A 16,803-nucleotide genomic window follows, 5' to 3' on the forward strand; every position below is an offset into this window, starting at 1 on the left:
GAGAACTCAGTCCTAGAGGAATATATTCACGAGAACTTAGACAAGGGATTCATCAGGAGGTCCTCCTCCCCTGCCGGGGCTGGATTTTTTTTTGTTAAAAAGAAAGATGGTTCTTTGAGACCTTGTATTGATTATCGAGGCTTGAATAAGATAACCATTAAAAATGCCTACCCGATTCCCTTGATCACCGAACTCTTCGATCGTTTGAAGGGCTCTACAATTTTCACCAAGTTAGACCTCAGAGGGGCATATAACTTGGTGAGAATCCAGCAGGGACATGAGTGGATGACGGCATTCAATACTCGATATGGCCACTATGAATATACTGTCATGCCTTTTGGGTTATGCAATGCGCCAGCGGTATTCCAAGATCTGATTAATGAGGTTCTTAGGGAATTTCAGCAAGAGTGCGTCATTGTATACCTAGATGATATACTCATTCATTCTAGTGACATTGAGATTCATCACAAGCAAGTCAGGAGGGTTTTGCACAAGCTTCTCCAGCATGGCTTGTACTGCAAGTTGGAGAAATGTAGCTTTGATCAAACCCAGGTAACCTTTCTCGGCTATGTGATCTCTGGGGAGGGATTTAAGATGGATCCGGATAAGCTCCAATCCATTCTAGAGTGGCCTTTACCCACAGGTCTTAAAGCCATACAGAGATTTATTGGTTTTTCCAATTATTATAGGCGCTTTATTAAGGGCTATTCTTCCATTATTGCACCTATCACTAACATGACCAAACAGGGGGCTGACACTAAGAATTGGACTACTGAAGCTCTCCTTGCGTTCAAGACTCTCAAGGAGCTTTTCGCTTCCGCTCCAATTTTAGTTCACCCTGACACTTCTCTGCCTTTTTTGCTCGAGGTAGACGCATCAGAGACTGGTTTAGGTGCTGTTCTATCTCAAAGGTTGGGTGTTGATAAACCATTACATCCATGTGGATTTTTCTCTAAAAAATTGACCGGTACTGAAAGCAGGTATGACATTGGTGACAGAGAATTACTAGCGGTTATCAAGGCTTTGAAAGAATGGAGACATTTATTGGAAGGTACATTACATCCTGTTACCATCCTGACAGACCACAAGAACTTGTCCTATATCGGAGAGGCCAAGCGTCTGTCCTCCAGGCAGGCTCGTTGGTCGTTGTTTCTTACCCATTTCAATTACGTTCTGACTTACAGACCTGGGTCAAAGAATTCTAAAGCCGATGCGCTATCTCGCCAATATGAACCCTCTGCTTCAGTTGAACCACTTTTGTCTTCCATTGTACCCAAATGCAATATTATTGCTAATACCAGTCTCAAAATTCATTCTCCGCTACTTGACCAGATCTTGAAGTCACAACATCTAGCTCCCGGAAACACTCCTGAGGGAAGAAACTTTGTTCCTCCTGAACTTCAACTGGAGCTCTTACAATGTTTTCATGAAAGTAAAATAGCTGGACATCCTGGTATTCGCAAGACATACTCTCTGATATCCAAGGATTTCTGGTGGCCTTCACTTCGAAAGGATATTGAGGAGTTCGTCGCAGCTTGTGAGACTTGTGCCAAGACTAAACTACCTCATGCATCCCCATGTGGCCTATTACACCCCTTGGACATTCCTGAGAAACCTTGGTCCTGTTTGTCCATAGACTTTATCGTTGATTTGCCTGCTTCCAAAAGACAGACTGTTATTCTCACGGTGGTGGATAGGTTTACTAAGATGGCCCATTTCGTGCCATTACCTAAACTTCCGACTTCTCCTGAATTGGCGGAGATTTTTGCGAGAGAAGTTTTTCGCCTACATGGGATTCCTTCAGAGATTGTTTCTGATAGAGGTTCTCAATTTGTCTCACGTTTCTGGAGATCCTTTTGTTCTCAAATGGGCATCAAATTGAACTTTTCCTCTGCCTATCACCCTCAGTCTAACGGAGCTGCTGAACGTACTAATCAAAAGATCGAACAGTATCTGCGTTGCTTTGTTTCCGAACACCAGGACGATTGGGTCGGTCTGATTCCTTGGGCGGAGTTCGCACACAATAACCTTGTTTGCGATTCAACTCGCTCTAGCCCTTTCTTCATGAACTATGGCTTTCATCCTTCGATTTTTCCTTCGGTTTCCTCTTCTCAGGGGATACCGTCGGTTGATGATCATGTCGCCAACCTGAAGAAATTATGGGATCAGACTCGACAAATTCTATTACATAGTTCCTCGCTGTTCAAGAAACACGCTGACAAACATAGAAGAGCGGCTCCTGTTTTTGTTCCTGGGGATAGGGTATGGTTGAGTACTAAGAATATTCGCCTAAAAGTTCCGTCCATGAAATTTGCTCCTCGCTACATAGGCCCTTACAGGGTTCTCACTCGTATCAATCCGGTTGCGTATCGCCTTGCTCTGCCACCTGCCTTACGCATTCCTAACTCTTTTCATGTCTCCTTGTTGAAACCCCTCATTTGCAACAAATTCTCCTCTAAGGTCCCCTCGCCTCGTCCTGTTCAGGTGGAGGGTCGGGAGGAGTACGAGGTCAGCTCCATCATTGACTCCAGAATTTCAAGGGGAAAATTGCAATATCTGGTCAACTGGAGGGGATATGGTCCTGAGGAGAGGAGTTGGGTACCTCAGGAGGACGTCCATGCTTCTCGCCTTCGCAGAGCATTTCACCTCCGCTTCCCATCTCGCCCCGGTTCATTCCGCCCGGTGGGCGTATCTGAGAGGGGGGGTACTGTCAGGGTACCTGAGGCCTCTACCTCTAAGGGAGGTAGAGACTTGGTGGTGTATCCGTCCAGGCGAGCTGTTTCCTCCGTTCCTCGCGGTTCATCCAGTCACTTAAACACCGGCCGCGAGGAATCCACGTCCTTTTCTAGCAGGACGCTCAATACGTGACGTCATGACGCTAGCACGAGCAATCTGTCATTCAAGTGTCCGATATCCAATCGGTACTTGTCAGAGGCGTGATTTCCATCCAGAGCCAGGGTATTTAAGCTTACTCCTTACTTCAGCTCATTGCCCTGTCGTGGTTCTAGCTTGTCTAGTCACTCAGTGCTCTGGTATTCTAGTTTGCTCTTTTGGTTTTGACTCGGCTCGTTGTACTACCCTGTTTCTCTGTTATCCCTTGACCCGGCTTGTCTCACGCTTATCTGTCTTCTCGTTCCCTCGACCTCGGCTTGTCTCTGACTATTCTTTACTCTCGGTACGTTAGTCCGGCCATTCTAAGGCCCGGTATACGTACCTTTCCACTCTTTGTACTCTGCGTGTTGGATCCCTGTCCCGATCCTGACATTATGGCACTTGGATTGTCCCTTGAAGGAAGGTCCACTTTTGGTCATAGCTATTCATGTGCTATCCGATGTTACTAGATCCAATAGAAAGTTAAGAATTCAGTGTGAATTTCAAGTTTAAGACTACCGTAGCCAAATAAATATATGAGTATGACTAAATAGCCCTGGTAGTGTTAGTGCCCATGAGGCTGGAAAATCTTTACTATAGACTCTGGCAGGGCCGGCGTGTCCTATACCCTAAGTAGGCAGCCGCCTAGGGCACCTACTTAGGGGTGACGCCAGCAGTGGCTTTATAAGTGCCGTTACCGGGCGCTAAGGAGCACTTAATTGTAGACTAGCGCCCAGCAGAACGTCGGTCCAGCATTTACCACAGCCTGCTAAGTCAGGACCCCTCTCCCAGTCAAGCAGCTCGACAGCGCAAGGGCGCGTCATTCACTTGCTCCCGCCCCTTGCCCTGTATGTGGGGACAAGGGGGAGGGAGAAAAACAGGAAATGGGGCTTGGGAAAAATGTGTCGGCCGCCGGGTGCAGTAAAGAAGACAGGAATGAAGAGCAAAGTGCAATGAAGGTAAGATAGAATGCGCAGTGTGTTTCATAGAATGTGTGTGAGTATGTTTCAATCAATATGCTTGTGTATGTCAGTCTGCTTGGGTTTGTGTGTGTGTATGTGTGGGACTGCGTGTGTATGTATGGGACTGTGTGTGTGTATGTATAGGTCTGTGTGTGTATGTATGTATGTATGTATAGGTGTGTGAATGGGTCTCTGTGTGTCTGCATGAGTCAGTGTGTGTGTGTATGTGTCAGTGTGTGTCTGCATGGGTCAGTGTGTGTGTATGTATGGGTCTGTTTGTTTGTATGGCTCTCTGTGTGTGTATGGGTCTCTGTGTGTATAGGTCAACATGTGTCTGCATGGGTCAGTGTGTGTCTGCATGAGTCAATGTGTGTGTCTTTATACGTCAGTGTGTGTCTGCATGGGTCAGTGTGTGTGTGGAGGGGGGTCAGTGTGAGCGTATGTGTGTGGGTCAGTGTGTGTGTCTGTATGGGTCAGCGTGTGTGTGTATAGGTCATTGTATGTAAGTCTGCATGAGTGGGTGGAACAAATATGGCGGCAAATTATTTTTTTTGCTTAGGGCGGCAAAAATCCTTGCACCGGCCATGTACTCTGGACTCCATATAATCCAGGTGAAGGGACTAGGAGTGGTAATCAAACTAAAATCAGTACTCCAGGATGTCAAAAACCACTATCCAAAGGATCTTCAGGTGTTCCTTGCATTGGCTAATGTTCATTGCTCCACCATAAGGGGAAATGGAATGCTGAATCCAAAAAAGAACCTCATCACAAACATGAACAATGAATCAAAGACTTGGAGAAACCCCAGCTGAAATAGTGTCGGTTGGAGGGAAGACTTGGCCAAACTCCAGCTGAAATAGTGTTGGTTGGAGGGAAGACTTGGCCAAACCTCAGCTGAAATAGTTTTGGTTGGAGAGAAGACTTGGTCAAACCCTGGCTGAAATAGTGTTGGTTGGAGGGAAGACTTGGCCAAACCCCAGCTGAAATAGTGTTGGTTGGGGAGAAGACTTGGACAAACCCCAGCTGAAATAGTGTTGGTTGGAGGGAAGACTTGGCCAAACCCCAGCTGAAATAGTGTTGGTTGGAGAGAAGACTTGGCCAAACCCCAGCTGAAATAGTGTCAGTTGGAGGGAAGAGAGCAGTTCATGCAACACAGTGAGAACAGATCACAGTAATGTTGTCAGCACGGATTTATTAACAGGTACTGGAAACATTTGGTTGAAGACTTTATTACTACAAGATATGGACATACCAATAGTATGAAATAGTTTAATGGAGACTTATAAAACATAATTACATTTTTATTTATTTAATCATGTTGTTTATATCTATTTTGAAGACATATTAGATAATATTTTGGGTGAAATTATTGCAATTAATGTACTGATACTATCTAGAACGGTTCACAAACTTGCTCTTGCACTCTAGCACAAATAATAACATTCTTAGCACGTGTGTTCTTACCTCTTTCTCCTATCCATGTATGTGAAGGCATCATCTGAAGCAAGAAGTTACAAAACTCCCTATGCCCCGTGTTTCATAATGAAATGCTGCATGCGCAGACTGTAGGCACCATAATAATTTCAAATCACTGAAGCGGTCATGGTGCTTCAGTCAACAGAGATAATAACTTCTAAAATAAACATGGTGTGTTGTAAGATCTGTTTGAAAGTTATTATGTTTTTCTGTGTTTTTCACAGCCCAGTGAGGTGTGTCTATGGCTGCATAAAAAGAAAAATAAAAAAAAAGGGAACACAACTGATTTAACTCCTAAATGGCAGAGAATTGAGCAGTGATACTGCAGGGATATGATCTATGCACCAAAACCGCTTCATTAAACTAAAGTAGTTTTGGTGCGCATTTGATCTCTTTCATAAACTAATATCACCCATGTGCCTTCCTAGTAGACACTAGACACATACACCACACCATTTCCTTATACAAAAACATTAGGATTTACCAAGTACAACTATCGGTAGAAACATCCCATTATCTAAATATCTCATACTTTCATGGTTCCCCATTTATCCCAAACACAAAGCCCAGAAGGTTTTTCTAGGAATCCATTTTAGGACTTGTGGCCCTGAACATGTTTTACACATGAAAACGCTTATATCATTCTTTATCCTGGATATTTGAAGTATATGGAATGGAAGGACCCTGATGTGTGTGTATTGCAAGAAGCGAGGTGCATTAATGAACACTCTCTCCTTACTCTCCGTCCCAATTAAGAAGTTATTAGATTTGGTAGGAAACGTTGCTCTTACGGGTAATTGGATAGAAAACAAAACAAACTTTTATAAGACAGCTGAGCAATATAATGTCGGTTGCTTGTGTGTATTATAACGTCTCTACTTGTTCTGCATTCTCTAACTGGAATGGAACATGTCTGACTTGCACTAGGTAAGAGTTTTGTGTCGGTTTATTTGGTAGAATAAAAATTGGTTTGATTTCTCTATCTGAGTACAAACCGATTAACAAGCACTCAATAAGCGTGCCAACCAAAAAATGTGTTGGCTTTGGCTGTGATTTTCAGATAAGACTTTTTATTGTGTTGTTTAGGTTAGGATGAGAAGAGAGGTATGTATCTAATATGGTCCAGTCAAAATGTCTGCCTTCCATTAGGGGACTCAGTGTAATACATTGCTTCTGTAATAAGCGGTAAAGGTACTCACATATCTAAGATGCTAGTCCCATTCCAGCTCTGGTTCCATTCTCTTTTTGTCTTCACCCCTTGAGTTCTTTTGTGGAAATGAGCTATTCCCTCCTCTGCTCCTATGATCCCATAATTCCCTCACAGTATATTCTTTGTTGTTCCTCTAATTTCTCTCCCCCTCCCAGGAACCTGTGAACAGCCGTGGGCTTAGCGTGCGCACGTCCTGGCACCAATCCCCCTGCTGAAACGTAAACTGTTTGCTCTTTAAATCTTTTCCTGTTTGGATTTTCTTTGAGATTAATAGAAACTGTACTAACAACTTCATAGTGTGATGAATAGGGGTTTGTGTCATAGAGTAACCACAATAATGTGTCACTTGTACATAATACATCTATTCCTAACGGAGTCCATATTATTGATATGGACTAATGTTCTCAAGGATGAGTAGTTTTATTTATAGCATTTGTTGATACTTGGTACGTACAAAATCCTAGAGTTAGTAAACAATGAACGAAAATGACAAATGACATTTATGGGAAACCCATCCAAAGGCAACACGTTTAATTTCCAACACTTTTACCTTGAGCTTCAAATGAAGGAACATTATGATCTGTAAAACCGACCCCCTTGCTGGTCCCTTTATAATTCCCCTCTCAGAAATAAGGACATGTGTTCTGCCCACTGAAACTAGACCAGGTATGGACCTTGGAAATGCTCAAGTGGTATTACAGAATAGACATACAGAATAAAGATGGACTTTTCCCCCAATAGATTTACAGTATAAGGAGGGCTGTAATCCAGTGGACTTACTGTATATGGAGGGCCATGAAGGTAATACAGAATAAGAAGGGCCGTGTTCCTCTAAACTTTCAGTATTATTATTATTATTTTCTATAGCAGCAACAGATTCCACAGTGCTGTACAGTGGGTGGACTAACAGACACGTTTTTGTAACCAGACAAGTTGGAAACACAGGAACAGAGGGTGTAGAGGGCCCTGCTCAATGAGCTTACATTCTAGAGTAAGTGGGGTAAAGTGACACGAGAGGTAAGGATAGGATGTATTTCATGCAGGAGAAAAAGTAGGTTACTAGAATAGTTTACAATGAAGGGTTACTTCCACAGAAACGATGCTGCACTAGAGAAGTCTTGAAGGTGGGAGTCAGAGGTGGGTGTTCAAATGGAGGATTGACGCCGATATTTGGCAGAGCGTAGGGGCCTGGTCGGGACATACTTGTGTATCAGTGAGGATAGGTAGGTCGGAGCAGCATTATGTAGAGACTTGTAAGCAAGTACCAGAATTTAAAATTGAGCCCTATATCTTAGGGGAGAGGTGTGGAATGTGCGGGGGACAGAAAGATTAATCTTGACCCCACATTCATTGTAGACTGTAATGGGAGAAGTTGGGAACATGTAAGACCACTGAGAGGGAGACAGACACAGTGTTAGATATACTTGAGGTAGGAGAAATTAGATGCTCTGTTTTGGACAGGTTGAGTTTAAAGAAGTGGGTAGCCATCTAGTTAGAAATAGCAAAGAGGCAGTCAAGATGGACAGCGAGTGATCAGGAGAGGACGGATGGATTTGTGTGTCATTCTCATAGAAGTGATATTGGGAGCCAAATGAACTGATGAGTTTACCAAGGGAGGCAGTATAGATTGTGAACAGTAGGGGATCAAGGACAAACCCTTGAGGAAAGCCACAGAGAGAGATTGCAGAGGATAGGAAGAGCCAGAAAACGAAACACTGAAAGAGAGCTGGGAGAGGTAGGAGGAGAACCTGGAAAAAGTAGAGTCTCATAAACTGAGATTATTGAGGATGGAAGTTGTTGATGATCAACAGTGTCGAAAGCATCAGAAAGGGCAAGGAGAATAAGAAGAGAGTAGTGACGACTGGATTTAGCAGCAAATAAATAATTGGATACTTTGGTCAGGGCCTTTTCGACAGAGTGACGAGCAAGGAATCCAGACTTAAGTGGGTCAAACAGAGAGTTGGATTCAAGGAAGTCGGTCAATCTAGCATACACAACTCTCCCTCAAATGGTAGGAGCGAGATAGGGCGGTAGTTGGATGGGGAGTTACGCTCAAGGTTGGGCTTTTTTAGAACTGAATTGACGAGTGTAGGAAATATATCAAAGGAGAGGGAGAGTTTTAATATTTTAATGAGTGGAAAAGCAAAAGAGAAAGACAAGGCGTGAGTGAGATGTGAGGGAATAGGATTGAAGGAACAAGTGGTGGGGCTGGAGAACTAAGCAGAGCAAAAACCTTCTCTGGTATAACTAGTGCAAATGAGCATAGAACACATGTTTGGGGGAAGTATTTGTAGGGGTGGGAGAGAGATTAGAGATATCTTCCCTGATCACAGAGAGTAAAGGTGTTGTCACCTGGTAAAAAAAGCTTGAGGTACTCTAACCAAATTCACCTGTCTACCCCAGGTACACAATCATTATCCATCTGTCCACATGTCCACCCATCTATCCATCCATTTATACATCTCTCCATCCATTTATCCCTCCACCCATCCATCCATCCATCCAATCCACCCATCCATCCATCCATTTATCCATCTGTCCATTCATCCATCCCTCCATCCATTTATCCATCTGTCCAGTCATCCATCCCTCCATCCATTTAGCCCTTCATCCATACATCCATCCAATCCACCCATCCATCCATCTATCCACCCATCAATCCATCCATACATCTGTCCATTCATCCATCCCTCCATCCATCCATTTATCCCTCCATTTAATCCACCTACCCATCCATCCATTCTACCCATCAATCCATATAATGTAATCATCCATTCATCCATCCATCCACCTAATTTATCTATCCATCCCCCCACCAATCCATTCATCCATCCCTCTATATGAGTTACGTTATATCAGTAACAGTACACATGGGGATACAGTTTGGGTTACAGGATTGAATGGTAGAGTATAAAAGATAAAGTCCCTTCAGAATTTCCAGTTAAGGAAGAATTAAGGCAGTGTGGGTAAATCGAATCACTCTCCTTTAATAGTCAAGGTAGGGAAAATGGGTTAATTGTGCCATGACAGATGAAAGGACCAGAAAGGTTTACCTCTTAATTTTCCAACTGTCAAAATTAAAGTTAATTAATTCTTCTTTACAACCAAACTGAAGTAAATTGACATACGCATTGCACAAATACATCACAAAATATTTTTTAAAAAATGTGTCATACGTTGTTCATACATAGTTACATATGCCATGAGTTTTATCCCAATTTGAAAAAAAAATGTGTGCCATGTCAATGTGTACCATGAGTAGGTGATGATGATAGTCATTAGCCAGGTGTCAATAGGAGAGAGTTATCCCAATAACAATGACTAATATTGACTTCCTGGGGTGGTAAACTTTATTCATGTTTTTTCTCATAGATTTAACCTGTTATTATCTCGGTGTCTACTCATGCATAACAAGCTGGCTCTCCATGTGTCTACTCAAGCATCTCTAAGGTTTAAATAATGCTGTTTTCTCACATGCCCTGACGATTATTGCTTAAACCCTTAAGGACCAAACTTCTGGAATAAAAGGGAATCATGACATGTCACACATGTCATGTGTCCTTAAGGGGTTAAACCATGCTTGCTATTGCTGTCATTCAGCAACAGAATGAAAACAATTCAAACAAAAACGAACTTTGGGTCAATCAGCCCAGAATTTACATTCTCCGCGCTATTTGGTTCATATATCAAATAAGAAAAAGTAATTAATAGTTATTAGGAATATAGCTTTTATCAAAGTAAGTTTCATATAATCTCAATATATCGTTCCCAGGATATTACACAGCAAAATGAAACATGGGGGTGTGGGGGAGGGGCAGGGTAGGTGGGCTGGTGCAGAGGGACATTATAGTATTAGGAATACAACTTTTATCAAAGTAAGTTTCATATAATCTCAATATATCGTTCCCAGGACATTAGACAGCAAAACGAAATACTGTTTCAATTTACAGAATAACTCAATTCTCGAATGTTGCCACGAAGAGTCGTTTCCTCTGGTGGTGAAATTGTGGAATAACATCTAAGAATATAAAATGTAAATAAATTGAACATCGACTGATTGAATCGTGGTAGTCAATAGTCATATCAAAATAGCATGGTACCTGCTGAATTCACAACCTCCTTGGCAATCATTGTTGAAAATGTGTTGAAAAGTATATGTGTTTTATATGGGGGGAGTATATGTGTTCCTTGCAATTTTTATTAATAAATATAAAAGTTACAAAACATTATATAAAAGTGATACAAATGATATTTTGTAAGGTTACAGGCAAGTTAATCATTATACAGGAATTATGAACAGACTACTCATACTTTAACTGTACAACTTTGCATAATCTGCTACAAATGTTATCGGTGAAACACAAAATAAATGATTTCATTTTAAATCTTTAATGAACCAAAACAAATGTGTCTATACATTGCGCGTACTGCAATAACAATGCCATTGTTCTTAATTGGCGTAGTAACTGTGACTTAACTGGATTACGGAGATTTATGTTTTGTATAATTGTCCTTCTGTGTGATTGTGTATAATCTGTTTCAAACCCGTATGTGTATGAGTGTTCAAATTCTGTGATTTGCAAAAACTGTGTATGTTCATTAATTATGTCATAAATGGGGTACTTTCTGTCATCCCCGTTAGAGGGACAATCATATACATACGCAGGAGGGTATACTGTAAGTGGTAGTTTAAGGTTTGATACGATTGTATCACAGGGTAATACAGGGAAAGAAGGCAGACAAAGCAATCAGGAACATGACAGAGGCCAACGAGTACGAGGAGACAAAACACCCAAGTAATGAGCGAGGAGTGAAATATGGGATTATGGATAAAAACCTGGATACCACTTGCGATTACTGGTACATGACTGTAACCAGGGAAAGGTCTACGGAAAAGTGGAATATAGACGCCTACTAGGCACTCCAAAACAAAACAAAATCATAAAAAATCAATACTTTGTAGAGTTATCCCCAATTAAAACACTAATGCATAGATTTATGCATTTTTCAATGGGGGTAGAACTAAAACAGCGTGAGAAAGATCCAGATCTCTTGTCTTCAGCCTTAGCAAGACCCCCCCCCCCACTCCTCCCCACCTGCCCAGCCTCCCCTTTAGTTTTGTGACGAGCAATACTCCAATCAGAGACTTCTCTCAAGCAATTCAATGAGGTGTATCACATTGGAAAGGGGGAAGACAGGTGTTAGCACAGAGTCCCTGCCATTTCCTTTCGCTCTGTGGAGCTAACGGAAGCAGACGTAAACCTCCCTGGGTGTCTGGGTGAGATTTAAACAACTATTGCAAAATGCAGATTTCTATTGAAATGATCACTTTTATTCACTGTCACAAGTCTCCTGTAGTGGTTATGGTGCCTGGAGTGTTTCATTATAGGAATTTGCAAACACTGACAGACTTAAAGGAACACCTTAGTCACCAGAACTCTTTATATCAATGAAGTGGTCTGTGTGCAGTGTCCCTGTCCCCTTAACCCAGCCATGTAAAACATTGCAGTTTATGATAATCTCGGTCATGTGACGAGGATGTCCCGTTCGAAAACATTGACTCAATGCTTTGCAATGGGACATTTTTAATGCATGCGCAGTATTTGAAGCACATGCACTTTAGATCCACAGTTCTCCTCTAGGACGGGAGGAGAGCCTCAGTGCTGGAAACAGGTAAGTAAATCTTTTTTTTTTTTTACATTTTTATGTCACTCTGGGTGGGTGGATGCAGAAAGCAGTAGGGAAAGTGACACTATAGAGGATAAAATACAGATTTATACTCCTAATACTATAGTGTGTCTTGTATCACATTGTGTTTAAGAGAGTCTAGTGACACCTATAGGTGATATTTGGCAATGCTGCTAACTATTATATTCAACACAAGCTAGTGGAGGGAACAAGACCCACAATATATCCCAAGAGAAAGAATAGTAATAATATAGCTTGGTATAGCTGGGTCACAGGGCAGGTATAGCTGGGTCGCAGGGTAGGTATAGCTGGGTCATAGGGTAGGTATATCTGGGTCACATGGTAGGTATAGCTGGGTCACACGGTAGGTATAGCTGGGTCACAGGGTAGGTATAGCTGGGTCACAGGGTAGGAATAGCTGGGTCACACGGTAGGTATAGCTGGGTCACACGGTAGGTATAGCTGGGTCACACGGTAGGTATAGATGGGTCACAGGTTAGGTATATCTGGGTCACAGGGTAGGTATATCTGGGTCACACAGTAGGTATAGCTGGGTCACACGGTAGGTATATCTGGGTCTCAGTGTCCACATGGCTCCCAGTTTCCCCTAGTCTCCCAGTGTCTGTGTCCCAATGTCTCTCAGTGTCCCTAGTGACTCAGAGTCCCCATGTCTCCCAGCCAGTGTCCTCAGTGTCCCCATGTCTCCCAGTGTGTGTCCCCATGTCTCTCAGTGTCCCCATGTCTCCCAGTGTCCCCATGTCTAGGTCCACTAGTGTCTTAGTGTCCCCATGTCTCCCAGTGTCCCCTAGTCTCCCATGTCTCTCAATGTCCATAGTGTCTTAGTGTCCCCAAATGTTTCAGTGTCCCCATGTCTCCCAGTGTCTGTATCCCCATGTCTCTGTGTCCCTAGTGTCTCAGTGTCCCCATGTCTCCCAGTGTCCCCATGTCTGTATTCACAAGTGCCCCATGTCTCCCAGTGTCCCCAAGTGTCTCAGTGCCCCCATGTCACCCAGTTTCCCCATGTCTGTATTCACAAGTGCCCCCATGTCTCCCAGTGTCCCCAAGTGTCTCAGTGCCCCCATGTCTCCCAGTGTCCCCATGTTTCACTGTGTCCCCTAGTATCCTAGTGACATGGGGACACACTGAGACATGGGGACACTGGGCGACATGGGGACACTGACACTGTAATACATAAGGACACTGAGACTTGCGAGACTGAGACACTGGGAGCAATTCATCTATACAGCAGAATCAAACTGTGAGTAGTTTGTTGGTGATTTTACAGAATTTTCTCTTATATCACTCCTTGTGATTTACATCATGTGATGTCATGCATAACTAATTAATTATACAAATGATTAAGGCTGGTATTTTTTTTCCAAGAAAGGTGGCAACCCTAACTACTCTTCACATACTCTTGCTTAAATGAACACTATAGGATCAGGAACACATTCATGTATTTCTGACCCTATTATGTAAAAAACACCATCTAGCCCCCATGGCCCCCTCTTGCCTCCCTAAATATAGTAAAATCGTACTTGTATTCAAGTCTGCAGATACTGGCTCTGCCTCTGAACTGACATAATCAGAAGTGGTGGTCTGAGCAAATTATAATGCTTCCCCATAAGATTGGCTGAGACTGGCAACTAGGCAGATCTGGGGCAGAGCCAGCACAAGTCAAATATAGCCCTTGCCAATCAGCATCTCCTCATAAAGATAAATTGAATCAATGCATCTCTATGAGGAAAGTTCAGTGTCTGCATGCAGAGGGTGGAGACACTGAATGGCAGTGCTGCACACTAGGCAGTACTGCCCCAGGAAACACCTCTAGCAGCCATCTAGTGGAGTTATTTTCTCTGAAAAGACAGTGTAAAATGCAAAAAGCCTGAATGGAATGATTCTACTCACCAGAACAAATACAATAAGCTGTAGTTGTTCTGGGGACTATAATGTCCCTTAAGTGTGGAAGCTCAAGAGGGATGTATGGCAACAAAACTTGTGTGGACTGGCTGACAATAAAATTAGTTTAGGTAATGCAGACGTTGGTCTCTCTAACACTGTGACATGTCCTCTTTCTTCTACACTCACTACATACACCTTTTCTCTGTCCCAGACTATGTACCAGGAGCTTCTGCCTGCTAGTAAGAAGGTAAGGAGACTAGTGGACCAGCGAGTGCTAGGGGACAGTCCTTAGAAAGCGTGGAGTAGGCGCATCATTTGATACATTTATGCCAAGCTCAGGGTGCTGCCTGCATAGTATGCCCTTAGTTGGACAGCCTGCAGGATTGGCAGGCAGCCTGACATGCATTCACGCCAGGCTGGCCTTTCAATTCTTTGGACAAACATGCCCCCTTTTTGGGCATGTTCACCCCTTTTAGCAGGTCTGGTCACATGATTCGCGTCAGTGGCACACCCTTTTACCCTGCCCATTGACTTCCTGCTTCACTGGACACTGCTATTAGGGGGTATGGATTTACTTGCAAGATGAAAGCATAAATTAGAGAGAGATTAGCATAGAGTATGTGTTTTTGTATAGCTGCATCCTTTCCCTCCAACACCATCTCCATCAGATACACGACGCTTGGGAGGTATGGTTGTTTTAGTGTTTTTGGTCGATAAGATTCTGTAATTAGGCCCATCATAATTGTCAGCTCCAGGCCCACTGGGTACTTCATCTGGCCCTGGTCACACAGTAGGTATAGCTGGGTCGCAGGGTAGGTATAGCTGGGTCACAGGGTAGGTATATCTGGGTGACAGGCTAGGTATACCTGGGTCACAGGGTAGGTATAGCTGGGTCACAGGGTAGGTATAGCTGGGTCACATGGTAGGTATAGCTGGGTCGCAGGGTAGGTACAGCTGGGTCCCAGGGTAGGTACAGCTGGGTCACAGGGTAGGTACAGCTGGGTCACAGGGTAGGTATAGCTGGGTCACACGGTAGGTATAGCTGGGTCACAGGGTAGGTATAGCTGGGTCCCAGGGTAGGTACAGCTGGGTCACAGGGTAGGTATATCTGGGTCACACGGTAGTTATAGCTGGGTCATAGGGTAAGTATATCTGGGTCATAGGATAGGTGTAGCTGGGTAACAGGGTAGGTATATCTATGTCATAGGGTATATATAGCTGTGTCATACGGTAGGTATATCTGTGTCATATGGTAGGTGTGACGAACTAAGCTTCGTCACGTGTTCTTGGACGGGCCTGCTGGCCAGCCTCTTACCAAAACTATGTGAACAGACGTGGTCCGTGGGATTTTATATTTGGTCCAGGAACTGAACAGCTGCAAGAACTGGAGACCACCCTGGATCATGTTAAGCCTAATTGCTACTTTGTAGCAATTTCCACCGCAGTGTTCCAAGTGCTCGTCTGGGTGGCTGCAATTCCTATGGACGACCACGAGGTGGTGGCCATCTTGTTTCCGAGAATGCAGGCAGCAGTGTTTGAGCATGAATCTCATGGAACTGAAAACGGACACAGAAACTTCCTAACACTGCTGGACTTCCAGCATTGCCTGCGTTCAGTTCTACAACACATATAAAGGCGCTGTTCGGTGGAAATGTTCCCACAAACCAGGGGATCAAGCTCCAGGGTAAGACTATTGACTCTGTTCGGTAGTTTGTTCGTTTCTAAACTACCGAACTAGACCAACCGCGATTCTCTGGAACTGTTATGGGCATGGGACCAAGCGTGCGCTCGGTCAAAATTAAGACTTCCAGGAAATTCCTGAACCCCTGAACTGATCTGAGTTATTTTTGGATATGTTGGACACCCAGATCAGGGCTATCAGGGGATGTAACGTTTGCTGGGGATTTTGTGTGTTTTAAGTTATTTTAAAGGGTTTTGTAAAAATGTGTGTTTTTTGTGTTTGGAGATAGTTGAGTTTAGTATAGTGCTTGACTCAATTATCTCCCAGGCATAGGGGAGGGATTGACCTATTTTATATGGGAGTGTCCTGGAGCCAGGGCCGGCCTTAGGCATTTGGGCGCCCTGTGCAAAAAATCTTCACAGCGCCCCCCCTTCCCGTCCCCCCCTCCCCCACTCCTTACACCTTCCCACACACCCTGTCACACACACACACGCAGACAGTCCCACACACACACGCGCATGCAGTCTCACACACACACGCGCAGACAGTCTCACACACACACGCGCAGACAGTCACACACACACACGCGCAGACAGTCTCACACACACACGCGCAGACAGTCACACACACGTGCAGACAGTCACACACACACACAGGCAGACAGCCACACACACACAGTCAGACACACACACTCACTAACAGACAAACACACTCACAGACACACACTAACAGACACAGACACACTTACATACACACACACACACACACTAACATACACACACACACACACTAACATACACACACACACACACACTAACATACACACACACACACTAACAGACACAGACACACACTAACATACACACACACTAACATACACACACACTCACCCACATTAACACATTTTTTAAAATGTATTTAGACCCCCCCCCCCCCCCCCAGCCTCCTTACCTTTGGGAATGCTGGGGGGGGTCTCTTCCTCCCTGGTGGTCCAGTGGCTGCTGGGCTGGGCG

At 43.8% G+C, this 16,803-nt stretch overlaps 1 protein-coding gene across 1 annotated transcript in view; it reads right to left on the reverse strand.

The window, feature by feature from the left end:
* The window catches only part of BEST1 (bestrophin 1), a 32,617-nt gene extending 26,045 nt beyond the window's left edge, over window positions 1-6,572 (reverse strand). Inside the window, exon 1 of the mRNA XM_063438516.1 lies at window positions 6,509-6,572. The gene's annotated coding sequence lies outside the window, so the exon portion shown is untranslated. The remainder of the gene's footprint in view (window positions 1-6,508) is intronic.
* Window positions 6,573-16,803: the final 10,231 nt, after the last annotated feature.

This window comes from Pelobates fuscus, chromosome 12, assembly GCF_036172605.1.
Source record: "Pelobates fuscus isolate aPelFus1 chromosome 12, aPelFus1.pri, whole genome shotgun sequence".
Lineage (NCBI taxonomy): Eukaryota > Metazoa > Chordata > Amphibia > Anura > Pelobatidae > Pelobates > Pelobates fuscus.